At 42.9% G+C, this 6,318-nt stretch overlaps 1 non-coding gene across 1 annotated transcript; it reads right to left on the bottom strand.

Moving 5' to 3' along the window:
* Window positions 1–5,999: 5,999 nt before the first annotated feature.
* On the bottom strand, window positions 6,000–6,071 carry TRNAD-GUC (transfer RNA aspartic acid (anticodon GUC)). The gene has a single exon. It is a non-coding gene; the product is annotated as a tRNA-Asp (tRNA).
* Between the last annotated feature and the right edge of the window lie 247 nt (window positions 6,072–6,318).

Here is a 6,318-nt window from a genome sequence, read left to right as displayed (position 1 = left end):
AGGAGTCCTGCCAAGTCTGATTAACTCTGGAACTGAATCTCCTCTGACTTCCAAAGTATCCTTTGAGCCTATAAGGCAGTGGTTTAATTTAATGCACACATGAATCACCTGGGGATCTTGTTAGAATGCAGATTCTGATCCCCTAGGTCCGGGATGGGGGCGGGGCTGACAGCTGCTGGTGCTGGAACCACTCTGTGTGGGTTACCAGAGACGGTCACGTGACCAGAGTGATTCTTGGGCTCGAACCCAGGACAGTTTGACAATCTCTCTTGTTCAGGCTGGTCTCTCCTGAGAGCACAGGCAGAGAAAAAAAGACAGGCCTTGGTGGGAGACCAGGTAGCTGATGAGGCTCTCCTGACCCTGCCTGCTGTCAACCGTGTGAGGGAGGGAGAGAGAGAGGCGGTGCAAGGAGAGGGGGCAGGTGGAGGGGCGGGTGTTTTACGAAACCGGAAGAACTTTGTCTCGTGTTCCTTTCATTTCTGCCTCCCCAGCTGCCCAAACCTTTTCTTGACAGGAAGAACAGACTGGAGATGTGAATGTAAATCTAAAATTCTTGCACAAGGCTGCACAAGCAAAACCAGATTTGACAGAAAAATGCAGAAACGAGTCAGGGCTGCCTCAACCCTTTTGGGAGCTAAGTGTAAAAAGAGGTGGCTGAAATCTTCTGTTTTCTCACCCACTGGAAGGAGGATGTGAAGGGCATCACATATACCTCGTTCCATTAGGGAAAGAGATCCTACTAGACTCCCACCCAGACCCAGGCTGGAGGGAAGGGAGGAAGAGTCCTGAGGAGGCAGGGGAGGGCCCCGCCGTGGAGCAGTGGGGAGACGGGAGGGTGAGGAGGCTTCCAGCTCAAGGGAGAGCAAGAGAGAGCGGAGATCTTGGGCAAGTTGCGTTCAGCACGGCTGAAGCGCGGCAGGCGGAGACCGCAGGGCTCCGGAGCCGGGGAGCTTCACGTGAATAAGAAGTCACAGAAGGCTGTTTTTGGTTCTGCTTGCAGGTTTTGGGTCTGGTGACATTATTTCTTTAAATATCCACAAATAACTTTTTTTGAATAGGTAATATGTTCACATACATCAAAATTCAAAAGGCTTAACAGGTTACTTGGTTGAAATATCTACCTCTCACCTCGGTTTCTTCGCCACCTCACTTCCCCTCCCCACAGGCAAACCATGCCATGAGTTTTTTGAGATTCCTTCCGGAGTATTTTACATAGGTATGAGCAAACTTTATATATATATTCTCCTTCTCCCTTTTATATAAAAATAGGCAGTCATCCATCATCTTATTCTGTCAGACTCCCCGACCACACACAAGCCTTTATCTTTCCAGTTAGGGACCCTGATTCCAACCGTCCTTTGGCCCGCCAGGAACTCTAATCCGCCGCCTCTACCTCTTCATGGTCTCTCACACCTCTGGTGTCTGCACCTTGCCACGCTTCACTAAACCACCCCGAGGCAGCCACGTCTACCCAAAAGGTAGAGAATATCTAGTGCAGATATTGATGGGACCTTGAAGGCTTTTAAGCAGGGTAGTGAGGTGATTAGAAAGAATGCTCTAGCAGAAAACACAAGACAGAGGGAAGAAAGCCGATCTGATAACTTTTTTCAAACTTATGCAATAGTCCACAATAAAGTGGTGACAAATGGATGGACAAAAGTAAGTATCTGGGGCAAAACTGATAAACCCATCCAACAGAGACCAGGTGTCTCGGTAAAGACTGAGTTCCCAGGAGATGATAGAAAACCCAAAATAACTGTCTTAAACCAAGTGGAAGTTATTTCTCTCTTAAGGAAAAGAAATCCAGTCCACAGGGGCCTTCCACGACCACCAGAGACCTGGCTACTTCCAGACCATAGCTCATTCTACGCTGCTGCTCTCCCATCCTCGCAATGGTTCCAACCTCATGATACAATGTGATAGTTAGAGCTTTAGCCATCAAGTCTGCATTCCAGATAGCAGAATAGGCAAAGCGTTTATTAAAGATATCCCTGTTAAGGACACTTCCTAAAAGTCACAATTGACAATTCTGCTTACCTTCCATTGGCCAGAACTTAGTTACATGGCCATAACTTCAAAGAAGGCTGGGAAATGTAGTCTTCTGGGAGGCCACGTATCCAGCTAAACATTGAAGGTTTTACTACTAAAAATGAAAAGAAATATATCTATTGGGGAACAGCTAATGGTCTCTACCATGTCAGATGTATTACCTGGAGAGGAAAGGAGAAAGGCAAATTGTTAAGGAGTGTGTGAGGCATTGGATTAACTTTTAGATTCTCTACCCCCAGAATTGTTCTTTCCCAAACACATCTCTGTTTTTTGCCCCATGCCTTGATTCTTTTTTTTTTTTTAATCAATTAATTAATTAATTAATTTTTGGCTGCACTGGGTCTTCGTTGTTGTTGCATGCGGGCTTTCTCTAGTTGCGGCGAGCGGGGGCTACTCTTCGTTGCAGTGCGCAGGCTTCTCATTGCCGTGTCTCCTCTTGTTGCGGAGCATGAGCTGTAGGTGCGTGGGCTTCAGTAGTTGAGGCGCGAGGGCCATGCCTTGATTCTTGCTACTATTTCTACCTGGAAAGCTGCCCACCTCCCATTCCCCATGCTCAATCCTACAGCCCTTACCGCTTTTCCTATTAAAATCCTACCTGTCCTTCAAGCCTCATCTCAAATGCTACACCATCCATGTTGTTATTCTTGACCTTCCCTAAAGGTAAAGAACCTGTCCCTCTAGAAATTCATTTATAGTTCTCCTTGGGCCTTGGCCTTCATCTCAACATCATGCTATCTTAGGCCATTGGCATAGCTTATAACAGAGTGTAAATTATCCAGCAGGTAGGACAGAAACTCCCCTCACTCTATTCTAGGTAGCACAGTGTAGTAGAACACACTTAATATCTGCAAACTGTACTGACTATTTAAAGAAGGGAAAGGTCTATGTGAAGTAAGGGGGAAAAGAAATGAGAAGTCTTTATACCCTTTTAAGGAAAGCGTTAATGCACCAATTGCAATTCCCTGAATTTCCTGAATGTAAATGCATTTCAAAACATATGATCATTGCTAATGTTGCAGACTGGTTTTAGAGGTCTAATTGAGTGTGATTTGCTTCTCATTTCCCAGGTCTTCCTAAAAACTCACACTAACAAAACAAGGGAAAAATAAGTATTAAAATTACCAAAATAGACAAAATAAAAGCCAGCCAAAATAATGATACTAGCTAACACATAACAAAGGATCATTCTAGGCCAAGTACAGTGCTGAGCATTTCACAGACATGGTCTCATTTCATCCTTTCAACAACCCCATAAGGCAGAGGTATCTCAATTATCCTGAGGGGACTGAGGCCTAGAGGGATTAAGTAACTTTGCAAGGTATAGTTGCAGGGCAATAGAGCTGAAATACCTCCTGCTCATATGGCTCTGTAAATACATGTGCATTTCTTTTCATAAAACTTTATGTAACTCATCTTTTTCATCCTTAATAAAATCTCCTTTTGATGGGAATTTGGGATTAGGATGGATAAACAGGATGGATATATAGACAGGATGGATAAACAACAAAGTCCTACTGCATAGCACAGGGAACTATATTCAATATCCTGTGACAAACCATAATGGAAAAGAATATGAAAAAGAATATATATATAAAACTAAGTCACTTTGCTGTACGGAAGAAATTAACACAACATTGTAAATCAACTATACTTCTACAAAATTAAAATCTCCTTTTGTATATACACCCGATATTATCCTTATTATAAAGAAGCATGGAAAGCTTCATTTAAAAAACTCAATCCACCATTGGATATGAATAACACTCCTATTGTTTGTGAATTGTTAATTTTGTACACTCTATATTTGGGAGTCAGTGGTATCTTAGAAAACAATTCCTATTGCATATCTATCTTTTGATTCATCTATTAATCAATTTGAGGAATTCATTTGTGGTTGTCTGTGGATATCTCTTCTTGAACACAGAGGTGTAAACTCCGTGGGTTACTGGTAATCAATAATGGAAGATGATGATATTGACGTTCTTTTATTAAAACAAACAAACTATCCTTTCTCCAGTAGGAAGATAATTTGATGGTGTATTCTTCTACTAAATCAATTCTACTGCATCATATTTGTCACCCTAGATCTGGTGACACCAGGAACACTTTTAGGCCTCAAAAAGTGTTTGCTAACATCAATCATGCCATGGATTCTTAGGCCCTATGGAATTAGGATTTATGCACGTGTAAGGTATTCCATGTCATAGTTTAGGATGTTTTTATTTTGTTTTCCTATGGCTTGGAGGGGCCAACACAAGGAAACCCAAATGTATAGCCTCTTTTTCTGTTGCTGGGATCAGATTTAATTGTTAGATCACTTCAATACAGAATGGAGTGATGCAGCACTTTCCAACTGCTCAATTCATCTTCTCTAGAAATCCTTTCACCTCTAAACATGTTAGTTTCCCTCTCCCTAAAAACATAAAAAATGCTTTCTCAGCACCATACTCCTCCCTATTCCTCTTTTTTTCTTCCCTTCTCACACTGGCCACACGTCTTGAGAGAACAGCCTCTGCCCTATTTCCTCTCTGCTCTTTTATTGCTCAGTCACTGTTCTGTGGCGCCCACCTTCAACTAAACCACAAAAGTCAACAAAACCACCATCTTCCCACCTCCATCCCACTGCCAAATCCAAGGAAGACCTTTTACTTCTTATTGTAATGGCCCTCTAGGCTGTATTTGACATTGCTGCTTGGCTCTTTCTAGTTTATTTCATGAGTTCCTCTTACTCTAGCACCACCCACCCCCCGTTTAAATAAAATTTCAGCTTTATTGCAGTATAACGGACAAATAAAATGTTAAGATATTTAAAGTGCGCGTCATGGTGACTTGGTATACGTATACATTGTGAAAGGATTTTTCCCATCCTCTAGCCTTTTTTTCTTAAATTCTGGTGTTCTCCCAGCTTCCCACCCGTTTTCACTGCTCTTTTTACACACTGTCCTTGGGCTGAGTTTACCCACTGTCATAGTTTCACCCACCACATTATGTGATACTCTCATATCTACCTGAAACTTCCCCAGAGCTACTGACTTAAATACCCAAGTGTCTCAAGGAGATCTCCACTCTGACTCCCATACATTCTCAAACTCCATTTGTCCCAAATTAAACTTAGAGCTTTCCCACCTAAATCTGTCCTCTTCACGTAGTCTCTTCCTTTGTTTAATGATTATCCAGCCACTGAAGCCAAGAATCTGAGAAATCATCTTAGGCTCCTTCTTAATGTGAAACCACTTATCTCTTACGTAGTCCTTCCTCTCTATCCGTACTTATTACATATTACATATGACCTATGTCAGGCCCCCAGCATCTTCTTCCTGGACTATTTTAACAGTGGTTTCCCAACTCTCCTGACTCTGGTTTTGATACCTCATACCCATTCTCTGAACACTACCAGTGTTCGTTTGATAACATGAATCTGACCATGTCACTCCCCTGCTTAAAATTCTTCAATGAGTCCCCCATTCATGCATTCAAGATTAAAGGTCCAGCGGTTTAAGGTCCTTTGACACGCGTCCTTTTCCAATTTTGCCAGTTTCAACTCTGAGGTTCCATTTTTTAGGCAAGTCGTCCTTCAACCCTTCCTCACTTCCAGGATGTCCCAGCTCTGCACTCCCCTTGCGGCCACTGCACACTCATATCATAGAATTCTCTCATTACGGCATACTGAGGTAATCCTTCTAAGTTTCTAAGGCGGGAATGTGGCTTGTTTCCATTTTGGATCTCCAGGGCCTGGAAATGTACATAATGAGCACTAAATAAATACTTGTTGAACTGACAGAACTGAGCTCATTTGTACTGGGTTGCCAACATGGAAAGCAGTAACAAAACAGCTTTAAAATATAAATCTTGACGTTGACTCTTTCTTTCACAATTGCTTTTGAAATGTTTGTATGAACATTTTCGTTTTATTAGCGAAGAAAAAAAAAAAACGAAAAACATTCTCGTGCCTCCCCGTCGGGGAATCGAACCCCGGTCTCCCGCGTGACAGGCGGGGATACTCACCACTATACTAACGAGGAACTGCACGGACGTTGGCTTTCTGGGAGGCCTCTTATCTCTTTTTACCCCGCCCCTCCCTTACCATTTGCAACCACTAGTAGGCCTGACATTCTTCTACTGCTATTGCAACTTCCATCGAAGTTGAATGGAACTAAAATGGAAGCGTTCAGTTTGATCTCCCCGCCGCACTTATTTCCATCGGCTTACCCTTCCTCTAACTTCTACTCCCTTCCTTTTCCTCCTCCTCCTCTTCCTCCCCCTTCGGGA

Source organism: Balaenoptera ricei, chromosome 10 (genome assembly GCF_028023285.1).
Source record: "Balaenoptera ricei isolate mBalRic1 chromosome 10, mBalRic1.hap2, whole genome shotgun sequence".
Classification (NCBI taxonomy): Eukaryota; Metazoa; Chordata; class Mammalia; order Artiodactyla; family Balaenopteridae; genus Balaenoptera; species Balaenoptera ricei.
This window is presented reverse-complemented; position numbering and strand designations above follow the sequence as displayed.